We start from the raw sequence: 13538 nt of genomic DNA on the forward strand, positions 1-13538 counted from the left end.
AGGAGTGAAGGTAAAGAGGATGGAAAGAGGGAGGAGTGAAGGTAAAGAGGATGGAAAGAGGGAGGAGGGAAGGTAAAGAGGATGAAAAGAGGGAGGAGGGAAGGTAAAGAGGATGGAAAGAGGGAGGAGGGAAGGTAAAGAGGATGGAAAGAGGGAGGAGTGAAGGTAAAGATGATGGAAAGAGGGAGGAGGGAAGGTAAAGAGGATGAAAAGAGGGAGGAGGGAAGGTAAAGAGGATGGAAAGAGGGAGGAGGGAAGGTAAAGAGGATGGAAAGAGGGAGGAGTGAAGGTAAAGAGGATGAAAAGAGGGAGGAGGGAAGGTAAAGAGGATGAAAAGAGGGAGGAGTGAAGGTAAAGAGGATGAAAAGAGGGAGGAGGGAAGGTAAAGAGGATGGAAAGAGGGAGGAGTGAAGGTAAAGAGGATGGAAAGAGGGAGGAGTGAAGGTAAAGAGGATGGAAAGAGGGAGGAGTGAAGGTAAAGCGGATGGAAAGAGGGAGGAGTGAATGTAAAGAAGGAAGTAGAGAGATTTTGAAGGGTGGATGAAGTATGGAGGATAGTTGGGCACTGAGAATCATTCCCACCAAGTTAATTGATTTTTCATTGTTGTTCTTTTTTTATCTTTTAGAATTTCTGTTATTAACTGCAATGTGCACTTTCAACACAATGTGTTCAAGATTGTTAATATTAAAGAGTCGTTTAATTGGAGTGTGTCTCTCAAGTCCCCAAAGAGTCATTTATTCGGAGTGTGTGTGTCTCTCGAGTCCCCAAAGAGTCATTTAATCTGAGTATGTGTGTGTCTCTCGAGTCCCCAAAGAGTCATTTAATCGGAGTGTGTGTGTATCACTAGAGTCCCCAAAGAGTCATTTAATCAGTGTGTGTGTGTGTCTCTCGAGTCCCCAAAGAGTCATTTAATAGGAGTGTGTGTCTCTCGAGTCCCCAAAAAGTCATTTAATCGGAGTATGTGTGTCTCTCGAGTCCCCAAAGAGTCATTTAATTGGAGTATGTGTGTATCACTAGAGTCCCCAAAGAGTCATTTAATCAGTGTGTGTGTGTGTGTGTCTCTCGAGTCCCCAAAGAGTCATTTAATAGGAGTGTGTGTCTCTCGAGTCCCCAAAGAGTCATTTAATCGGAGTATGTGTGTATCACTAGAGTCCCCAAAGAGTCATTTAATCAGTGTGTGTGTGTGTGTCTCTCGAGTCCCCAAAGAGTCATTTAATCGGAGTGTGTGTGTGTGTCTCTCGAGTCCCCAAAGAGTCATTTAATCGGAGTGTGTATCACTAGAGTCCCCGAAGAGTCATTTAATCGGAGTGTGTGTGTCTCTCAAGTCCCCAAAGAGTCATTTAATCGGAGTATGTGTGTATCACTAGAGTCCCCAAAGAGTCATTTAATCAGTGTGTGTGTGTGTGTCTCTCGAGTCCCCAAAGAGTCATTTAATCGGAGTGTGTGTGTGTGTCTCTCGAGTCCCCAAAGAGTCATTTAATCGGAGTGTGTATCACTAGAGTCCCCGAAGAGTCATTTAATCGGAGTGTGTGTGTCTCTCAAGTCCCCAAAGAGTCATTTAATCGGAGTGTGTATCACTAGAGTCCCCGAAGAGTCATTTAATCGGAGTGTGTGTGTGTGTGTCTCTCAAGTCTCCAAAGAGTCATTTAATCGGAGTGTGTGTGAGTTTTTATTTTTTGACAATTAGTACACTTTACAGAAGAACATGCATAATGTCTTAAAGCCCCAGTGTGTAGCCAAAGATGACTCTGGTGAGAAACTCCTTAAGATGTTTTTGTGATGATTAGTTTGCAGTCGATGCTAAATTAACTAGAGGATGCAGGCTGTGGTCAGTGAAGTGTTCTCTGCTATGAAGTGAAGTCAGCTTTATTTCTATAGCGCATTACACAATACAGATCGTTTTAAAGCAGTTTCACACACATAAAATAACTTGCAAATTTCAACAATTACTTATGTAGAGCTGTTTTACAGTTGAAATTGAAGACAATAGTGTCATTATTCAGCTTAATTATGTTCATATTTTGCTTCTGATAGTCAATAGTCAAATCAATAATATTTCTGAATGTTAATTGTTCTTCCCCGACTGAGCAGCCAAAGGCACTTGATCTCAAGCTACAAATCAGACAAAACATGTAGGCTACCCATTTACAGTGATCTTGAAGAAATGGAAAAAATAAAACAAAACCTGTTTACTCTTACACTTGTATCTCTGCACTAGCTTGATTTCAGTGTCCAGTATTTGAACTTTGATTTGTAATATTCTACTTCTGTGACTTCTTAGGATAAATAATATATAACCTCGCAACAATGTCCTGAAAGTATACCTTAACCAGAGTCTGTGTATCACCATGGTCCTCAAAGTATGACTTCATCAGAGTTTGTGTTTAATGTCCCCAAAATGGACATAAAAAATACTGTCCCCAAAGTGAAGGCAAAATGTCAGGTCTTTAAGGAAGGCTTTTATTGATAAAATCAAGTGATAAATGTGATGACCGCTTCTCCAGAAGTGCAGTCATATCTTTCTTTTGTCTCTAGACCCTTCAGAAAGGGGTGTCCCTAAAGGTAGGGTTCCCAGTCATACGTCCTCACATTGTGGTTAAGTAGGTATGTGTGTGTGTGTGTGTGTGTGTGTGTGTGTGTGTGTGTGTGGCTCGATCGAACAATGGAGACATAAAAACATACTCCGTCATTTTGTTCATACAGAACATCATTCAAAATGCAAAGTGTTTCTCTATATTTGTGTACACTCGCAATGAAACACAACATTGTGCTTTTGTTAAACTATAAACTCTTGTCAAACTGTAACCTACAACTGTCACCCAACCAAAATCACACACACACACACACACACACACACACACACACACACACACACACACACACACACACATCCCCCCTCCCCTCCCCTCCCCTCCCCACACAGACAGACACACACACACAGAATGGCAGAGAGACAGAGAGAGAGAAAATACACATTCAAACCACAATATCTGACTTTCTGTTGGTCGGAGCTAATGACTGTAAATTAGAAAGTTGTTCGGCTTGATAATATCAATATACACGCTGAGTTTTGTAACTGTAGGTAAAACTATAACTAAGTTATAACACACTTTATGCATCCTTTTTTAATCATAAATTTGTTTCCTCGCCACGGCCAAACCGTTCGAGATATCAAAAATCCCCTGGCAATTTATCATCCTCCATGTCTTGACTTCATGCACACCGAGTTTCGTGGTCATCGGATGAATTCTCTAGGAGAAGTGATTCAAATGCCAGAACATGCGTTTCCATACAACCCATAATAGCCGACTTCCTGTGGGACTGGCGTAAAACTTAGAGCACGAAAGTTGTTCGGCCCGATGAGATCTATATGTGTACCGAGTTTCATATTATTACATGCAAGCGTGTTTGAGATATGGACATGTTTTTGAATCCCATTCCAGGGGGCGCTGTCGAGCCCCCCTGCCACGCCCGGGTACCAGCTTCAGTCCGGCTCTAATGGCCGCGGGTTCTGACCCGTGTGCAAAGTTTCAAGAGTTTTTGAGCACGTTAAGGCCCCCAAAAGTGGCAAAAACCTTGAAAAAAAAATTATTATAAAGAAGAAGAAGAATAACAAAAAATCCTTAGAAGAACAATAGGGCTCTGCGCCCTTTCAGGGCTTGGGCCCTAAATATATATATATATATAAATATAGCTGCAAGCAGCGATTACGGGCCCAAGCCGGTGGCACCACCACCCTGGTGCCTTTAGTTACACTAAAGGCACCGGGGTGGCGGTGCCCCCGGCTTGGGCCCTCCATCGCTGCTTGCAGCTATATATATATATATATATATATATATAAAGCCGCCACCCCGTTGCCTTTCGGGTTCCTGTGCACGACGGGCAATAACGTAACCCGCTTTGACTGTCGAGAGGGCAATATAGCCCTATGTATCACTCGATTTTATTTAACCAAATGTTTTTTTAACAAAATATGTTATTTATCTGATTCATCCAACCCTATACTGCACTCTTTTACTAATACTATATTATATTTCATCGTTTTCATGTCTTGCCCTCAAACATATCTGTTTAATCTGCTTATTTTTAAGTTACACATAATACATTGATTGAAAAAGAAACTCAAACTTTTTGTTTATGGTAATATTATTTGATACAGAAAGAAATAAGTGAGACTGTGGGAGTGAGGGGAGGGTAATGACAGCCAAAGGGAGACAGAGACAGATAAGTTTTGAAACTAAAAAAATGACATCCTAACTTTGATAATGTTTAAATATACAAAAAATGCAGCATATCATTAATTGAAATTAGTGTACTTTAAAACACTTGTTTAAAATAAAAAACACATTTATACATAGTATAAAACACTAGATGGCACAATTGTTCATAGTCTTTCTGCTCCCCTCCCCACACACACAGACAGGGGGGCTGTCTGTGTGTGTGCCCTCCCTCCCCTCCCCACACAGACACACAAAGGGGGGGCTGTCTATGTGTGTGTGTGTGCCCTCCCTCCCCTCCCCACACAGACACACACACACAGACACACACACACACACACACACACACACACACACACACACACACACACACACACACACAGAATGGCTGGGGGAACTCTGTCAGAGAGAGGCAGAGAGAGACAAAACCACATTCAAACCAAAATATCTGACTTCCTGTTGGTCGGAGCTAATGACTGTAAATCAGAAAGTTGTCCGGCTCGATGTGCACAATATACATACCAAGTTTTGTGACTGTAGGTAAAACTAACCCCCCCACTTTTGTCAAAAGTAACACACTTCCTGCTGCCAGTTGGTGGCGCTATAACTTTGACTCACATTAGTTACATCCATGTGATCGCTCTCTCTCTCTTACAACAAACACGCTACTGAAGTTTCATCAAGATCAATTAATGTATGAAGACGTTATAACACATCGTGTTTCTCTTTTCTCGCCATAATTTCGTTTCCTCGCCACGGCCAAACTGTTCGAGATATCAAAAATCCGTCAGCAATTTAGTATCCTCAATGTATTGACGTCATGCTGACCGAGTTTGGTTGCGATTGGATGAATTTTCTAGAAAGAGTGTTTCAAATTCCAGGGGCATGCGTTTTCATACCACCCACAATAGCCGACTTCCTGTTGGGCTGGCGTAAAACTTAGAGCACGAAAATTGTTCGGCCCGATGAGATCTAAATGTGTACCGAGTTTCATATTATTACATGCAAGCGTGTTTGATATACGGACAAGTGTTTGAATCCCATTCCAGGGGGCGCTGTCGAGCCCCCCTGCCACGCCCGGGTACCAGCTTCAGCCTGGCCCTGATGGCCGCGGGTTCTGACCTGTGTGCAAAATTTCAAGAGTTTTCGAGCATGTTAAGGCCCTCAAAAGTGCCAGAGATTTTGCACACAGCAGAGAAAGGGTTAAACTAAACTAGCCCCCCTCCTCACACACACTCACACACACAGAGGGGCAGAGGGAAAATGCTCCAAAAAGTACACATTCAAACCAAAATATCTGACTTCCTGTTGGTCAGAGCTAATGACTGTAAGTTAGAAAGTTGTCCGGATCGAAGAGAAGAATATACGTACCGAGTTTGGTTACTGTAGGTAAAACTAATACCCCATTTTTGACTAAAGGTGGCGCTACTGAGCCCCTTACCACGCCCGTTTCTGAAACTTCGCACATGTCTATTAGACAATAAATGTGATATGCATGTTGAGTTTCATGCAATTTGAAGTATGTTAAGTGCCTCAAATGCATCCAAAAAGAATATAAAAGTTTAAAGCGTTGCCATGGCGACAGTATTAAAGATATCAATAATCCTTTCAAAGGTCTATATCTGTCGTGTGTTTACATTATACAGATGAAGTTTGAAGCAAATCGGGTAAAAAAAAGAGGGTGAATTCAAAGCATTTTGAAAGTGACACACTTTCTGCTGCCAGTTGGTGGCGCTATAACTTTGACTCACAATAGTCACATCCACATCCATGTGATCAGCTTCTTACAACGAACGCACTGCTGAAGTTTCATCAAGATCAATTAATGTATGAGGATGTTATAACACACTTCCTGTTTCCAATATTCACCATAAATTCGTTTCCTCACCACGACCAAACCGTTCGAGAAATCAAAAATCCCCTGGCAATTTATCATCCTCAATGTCTTGACTTCATGCACACCGAGTTTCGTGGTGATTGGTTGAATCGTCTAGGAGGAGTATTTTAAATTCCATTGCATGTGTTTTTTAAACTACGCCAAATAGCCGACTTCCTGTTGGGCTGGGGTAAAAAGTCAGAGCATGAAGGATATATGAACCGATGAGATCTATAAGTGTACCGAGTTTCATATTATTTCATGCAGGCGTGTTTGATTTATGGACCAAGTTTTCGGACCCCGTTCCAGGGGGCGCTGTTGAGTACCAGCTTCGGGTACCAGCTTCAGTCCGGCTCTAATGGCCGCGGGTTCTGACCAGTGTGCAAAGTTTCAAGAGTTTTTGAGCACGTTAAGGCCCCCAAAAGTGGCAAAAACCTTGAAAAAAAATTTATAATAAAGAAGAAGAAGAAGAAGAAGAAGAAGAAGAAGAAGAAGAAGAAGAAGAAGAAGAAGAAGAAGAACAAAAAATCCTTAGAAGAACAATAGGGCTCTGCGCCCTTTCAGGGCTTGGGCCCTAATAACAAAAAATCCTTAGAAGAACAATAGGGCTCTGCGCCCTTTCAGGGCTTGGGTAAAACGTTCTGGGTAAAAAGATTCCCCTCAGAAAGTCCCTGCTGGTGAGGACGTTGATGAAAGTTCAGGAACTTTCGGGGATGGGACTTGGGCGCTGAACATGCTGATTGGTTGAGTTCACGCGGCATTTTGATTGGTTGACCACGCAGCATTTTGTTTCAACCACCATTTTTAAAAGTCTGTTGCGGTGCGTGCACTAAGATATGTTTGCTACTCGAATCAACAATGCAAAGGACGAAATCCAGCGGGAACTGGAAAGTAGCGCGCAGTCCATATACTCACAGGCGCTCCAGTTGTGACGTCATGGACTGTCATCGTATCAGTAGTGTCTCGTTCCCCTTCTCAGGGAACCATGGTTACAGTCGCAACCTGAGACGCTTTCAAACTGTACATTTTTAAACCCTGGGTTTACTTTCGTTTATGCATATTTATGAGATCAGTGACACTGATTGGATGATTATCGCCACATTTAACTCTCCTGAAATGTGCAACAATAATAACAAATAACTTTTTTACCCCGGTTAGGCCTAAGTCATTTGCAGCCACTGTTTTTTTTTTTTATCTTTCTTTTAGAACTTAAACTTTTAGAAGTTTATGCAGCTACAAAATGCATGAATATTTAATGCTGTAAACGCTGCTTAGTTTATGATTGGTTGTCGTCTTCATGCACTGCATCATTCCATGCTGTTCATTTTTGGCAAGGCAGTTTAGAGCACAATAGGGTTTCATAACCCGGCCGGGGTTTAAAGAGAGCATAACCCACGGGTATGATTAGTTAAACTAATTATGACAAATGATCACATCCAGCACCTTAGCACTATTCTTTCTCTTACATGTTGGTTTGTGTAATTTTACTCATATATGAGTGTCTCTTCGGTCTAGCTGATCTAACACAAACAGATTAAAAAATATATTTTTATGTCTCCTAACTCTTGATTTATTAATGCTATATTGCCTTTTGTCTCTCTCATTTAAATAACAATGTAATTGACTCTCCATACAAACCCACCTATTGATCTTTTTCAGATTATGTATCAATAATGTATGTTTTCATGCACTACCAAATATCATTTAAAGTATTTGTCTTGAAGCAAATCATTTTATTTATGAAAAAGTCATCATTAGGTCTATTTTCCGTCTACTCCCTATGGAACACACTGTTCAAACTCTAGTTCAAAGAATGGAATTATTTATTCCTTGTTTGTACATCAGCACTTTGAGCAGCTTATGAAATAGAAATGTTCTTATGGCATTCATCCACTTGTTTGACCATCTCTCTCTTTCATTATTTTTCTCAGCCACTTCATCATTCTCTTTCATTCTCTGGCTATATCTAATGGGGTATGAACACATTAAAAATATAGGATATTTTTTATTAGAATGTTTTAGGAACATCATTTTGTGTATATAATGCCTAAAATCTAATATTAAGTTGTGGACAGTGCTGGGTAGATGAGGCCTACTTACATGACAAAAATTTTAGTAATGTAAATCTAGATTTCATTTTAAGACTTTTTTTTATTCTTTTTAGATTACTTTGACCTGACTAGTTTATCACATTGATTTGAATAGGATAATCTTCTACCATATTAATATAGAAATACAAAAATATATTCCATTCTTCACAACAACGTGAAGTGCACGTCAAGATTTCCCAGACTGGGATTCGTGAAGGAACTTCAGGGGTTTGTGAGTTTAACGAAAAGCTATTAAGTAATTACGGTAAATAATAATAAATAAATAATAATAATAAACATTTACTTGTCATTGTTACCTGTCATGTGATCATTAACCGACATCAGAGAACCGTGAACTTTTTATTATTATTGGCTTAATTTTATTATTGACCTAACTTCCAAGTCTACTTTTAAGGCAAAGTGGCTTAGCTCACCAAATAAGTTGGGGAATCATTGCGTATAAATATGAAATGACGTGAATTTGCATATTTTAATATGTTTGAAAGACAAAAACCTTCCAGAATAATGCTAAATGACTCACTGAGCGATAATTCAAATAATAATGAATGTGTTTGTCAGGAGCTGATTAGATATGCAGTGTTGCAATGTTGAGAAAACACTTCTTAAAAGTGAAATTATTCAGAAGACTTTCTAAATGTATACAAGCAGTATGCTTTTAAGGAAAATTTTAAATATAGCAAATAATTGACGTAAATTAGAAAGATTTGGATTATGAGATTAAATTTCAGTCATATATATACATATAGACTGTCAAAGATACACGACTGTCATTGGGAGGTAAAAACATCTATTGTATTTAGTTTGACCGAAACCATAAGCTTTTAGAGAACCTTTTGGGGAAAAAATCTGATGCAGGAGACATTTAGCAGGATTAGGGTTTTGGTTATAATTGGTTCCATTGAGACACTGTTGTTTTTTTTCTGGCATTACCTCACTACTAGTGGCAGCTATTTTACTGTTTTACGGGAATAACTGCATCACTCTCACACTGACCCACATCCCACTTCTCCCTTCAGAACTCATCTGACATACTCTCAGGTTCATCACTATGCCATTTACAACTCACAATGTCCTCAAAACCTCTAAACATAGAAAGGCAGAGAAAGGGATAGAAATCATGTGCAAAGAAAACATATTTGCTGGAGTTTGTGTTGTTTCTAAAGACATATCCGGGGAAAGCTGTCACACTTGATAATTCTCAAAGTATAGGTTTCTTTTCGAGAAAAAAATCGAAACTTTGCACACAAAACCAGATAGACCCTGTGACATCTAACCCCGATCTCCTATTTGCATTTTATATATATATAACATAGAATGGCATCTTTCTGCACAGACGTTATTTTCGCCAGTTTCCCGTATAGCTCCCTTTAGTTGCGACACAGGTTTCATTGTCCCGGCATGATACAGTGTTTGCATCCGGATGAGCTGGCAAGCTATCTCCCAGATAGTCAGTCTGTTCATACGCCATCTCTTTTCTCGTAGATCAGACGGCATGGACAGCCATTTCATAATGATGGAGAGCTTGGACTTTACTGTCTCACACGAGCAAATTGCTTTCTGATAAGAATGGAGAAGTCGTTTACTCACAGTAGAGTGGGGGCTTCGCCATTCACATACTCAAAATGAGAAATGATTGTGTGTGGAAGAGAATGCAAAATCCCTCCATAGACTGTAAAGGAAGAAACCAACAAGATGATACCATCCACTAAATGGCATTTATTATGTGTGATCATGTGGGGAGGTGCATGCCATCCTTCGTAGCCATTATTGTATAGTTTCTCCATTGCTGTTTCATCTCAATCAAAACTAATAGGGCAGGCGTTTTATTGCTTCATACGAGCTACCTTGAATTCAGCTCCAGCAGGCCTGCCATTCAGATAATTTAGGGTCATATCAATGAATGAACTTAAAAGAAATCTGAATTTCCCATCCAGAGCCCAACAGCAGTTAAAAGCTGCAGAGTGTTCCAGCTCGTACTATGGCTCAAAACACTTTCAAGGAAAATTCAAAAGATGCTTTAATAGACATTGTGCCCCATTTTCGAATCGAATGCTATGAATGAACCGAGTGAAATTCTGTCACGATAGCCTAATTCTATAATGACTGAGTGAACTCCTTCTGACAGTATGATACTTGTATCTGGAAAATAAATAACACACAAGGGGATTTTAGTTAATTGAAAGGCAATACAATGTTCCGAGAAAACCATGCAACACTAATTCGTGATTGCAATAGCAGACTCATCAGGGTAAAACTGTAGGTATTTTTGGTCTAGCTTTTGAAAACACCCCCCCCCCCCTACAGAACACTTAGCATTCTGAAAGATGTTGGAATGTCTGTCTCAGAATGAAAATTCAAAGAGAATACACCATCTCCTTCCATTTTCTCCTTTGCTACTCATCTCAGAGTGCATGACTGAAGCATAAGAACATATAGTTCTCTTGCTGAGGTGAAATATTGACATTTTTGGAACATGCATAAATGTAGAATATTTACACAGCCTGAAATGAAACAATGTCAAAAAAAATAATTATGATATATAATTTAAGGAGCCTGAATCAAACGCATGCTAAGCTACTACAACACTTTTCAAATTGCAGATAGAACTGGATGTTGGACATTGCATGCTACTCCAGAAGTGTTTTCACTCAGTCTCCACTGTTACTTATGAGCACATTATTTCTCCCTCAGTGGGATATAATGTGGAATGATATGTTGTCCTTGTCGTCTCTCATTTGATGAATGCTCCATCCTCGGCTAATGGAAGATTTCTCACAGCTTCAATACACCATAAAACTTCTGGGAAGCTCTTACAACTGTATAACCTTGAGTGGGATTAAAACATCCAAACATTCACCCTTCAGTATTATATGCAATGATGGATCAGCTTTACTGCAGCTAATTGCTAGCACAATTGCTTCTAAATTATATTAATGCCTCGTCAGTTTGACTGGGCCTTGATGAGTAAAACCTGATAGAAAGCCTTTAAAATGAATTTTCATATCATAAATCCTCAATTGTCTAAATTGGAAAATAAAGTGTGGTAAAAAAAACAACAACATAACTGTTTCATCAGCCATTAACTATAAAACTAAATATGATAATCATGTTCCGAGTATGCCTTTAAATAAATAAATCTTTCAATAAAGCTGCAAACAGTATTTAAGGGGCCGAGCACAAAGAAGGCACCAATAAGTAATGCAAACAAGGGTGGGCATCAGACCAACTGCAACAATGAGCAATTAAAAGCCTATTAAGATTTTAGGCAAAATGGCTAAAAAAAAATCGAATAATGGTATATAACTTTCGACCAATAGATGGCACGGTTACAAATTTGATGTGGTGTGGTCAGGGTAAGGTGACAATGATACATACAAAGTGTGGTGTCAATGTTTCAACGCATTGCAGATACAGTCTCATCATCGTTTTTGACATCATGCCTCAACTTTGTTGATGTGGTATACGAAAATGGTTTGGTCTATTTACTCGAAACTTTTTGTCGCCACAAAAGAAGATGATCTGACTTAAATTTGGTGAAATTGGACAAACTAAGAGGAGTTTGAAAAAGTAGGTTTTGAAACAAAATACAAATGGCGGACAGGAAGTTTGGCCAAATATGGCCATCTATTAAGACCAGCTTCATTACAATAGGCTAATGTAATCAAAAGTTATTATCATTTTTTTAAATTTCATTATAACTTTTGACCACAAGGTTGCGCTAGTAAAATATAAAATTCTCATGGCAGGGGGGCACAACTTACTTCCTCTTTATCAGGATCCTCATAACGTAGGAAATTGTGAAGGATGCAATGGCCTTCACCACTGCATCTGCCACTTTTGTTGAGACACCAAGGACTCTCTGGTAGAGTCTCCATTGGGCAGCAAGTATCCAAATGTGCACTCCACCATCCACTTCTCACAGGAGAGACGGTAATTAAACACACGCTTTTCTCTGTCGAGGTGTTTTTTTCCTGGGTAGGGTTGGAGAAGGTGCCTCTTCAGAGGAAAAGCACAAACACATGTGGCACAGGCTAGAGCTCTGTCTTCTGCTCCTGGTAAAGGTCATCCTCTGGCAGGTCAAGGGTTCCCTAGAGTCGGAGGCACAGAGGGTCTCACTGTCACTGCTTTTCCCGTATGCCCCCACATCCACCATCCGGAAAAAGGTACCGGGCATCAACCAATGCTAGGAGGACGATGGAGAAGCTCCCTTTGTAAATAAAATACATTGACCCTATTAAAGATGGGGCCTGTATTGTAATGCTTCCCATCGATTGCTCTCAGACAGTTGGGGAAGTTCCATAGTATGGAAGTCTTCAGCGATCCTCTTCCAGTGGTGTTGTTCAGGGTATAGGGCATGTATTCCTGGACCATATTGCCTCACACACTTCTTTTACCACCCTTGCCACTGTGCAGTAATAATTTAAATAAAACATCTAACCTATTTAAATCATACTTTCATTAGTTATAAATTCAATAAGAATTTTTTGCCTATTTATATTATGCTCAAAAGTATATTCAATTAAAAATTTGTTTAGATAATATGCCTCCTCATATGTGTACCTCATATGCAGTGATGAATGTACGTTAGCCTAACGTTACGCAGTTAGCTATGTAGGCAGCCTCCGAGCTGATGGCCTCCTGGTAGTTTGTGTCTCGAAATAGGTCCAATTTTCCGGAACAACATACTCCTTGAACCGGCTACAGTCGTAACCGTCCAACTTTAGTTATTTGACCAAACGCTCTCAAAATCTCGTGATGAACCCACGACGTGTCCGTCCTCTCTACGTGGTTCAGCCATCCCTTCATCCAAAGAAAGGGACAGAGCAAGTACTCTGCGTTTTAGTATTTTTAGTATGAAACAAATTATCGGCGAAATCAGTTACAAGTAAAATGTACCGCGGATATTCTGTATCATAGCAACGAAGCGTCTCTCTCAACTGAAAAAACGCTGCGCTGAAAACGCGTTGGTGGACACACGTTCAAAAGTTATTAGCATAAAGGTGAATGCAACTTTGGACAGTTGGTGGCGCTAGAGGGAGGGATTGAGAAGACTCCAAATTTGCTATGGTGGTGACAGGTCACAGACTGCTCAATGTGTACCAAATTTCATAACTTTCCTGCAAGCGGTTCTTGGCAGCCAGAGCGGAAGAAAAAACGGAAAAAGAATAATAATAGGAACGCCAACGAATAAATAAAAGCTTTTTTTTTTTTTTTTATGTATTTGAGGCCTCCATAAATGTATAAATAATTTAATATTACACTCCAAAGTGAATATATCCGGTACATCTACTTCTAAAAAAAAAGGGGGAAAAAAGAACTTGCACATAATTGTT

The sequence above is a fragment of the Phoxinus phoxinus genome, assembly GCF_949152265.1.
Source record: "Phoxinus phoxinus genome assembly, chromosome: 13".
Classification (NCBI taxonomy): Eukaryota; Metazoa; Chordata; class Actinopteri; order Cypriniformes; family Leuciscidae; genus Phoxinus; species Phoxinus phoxinus.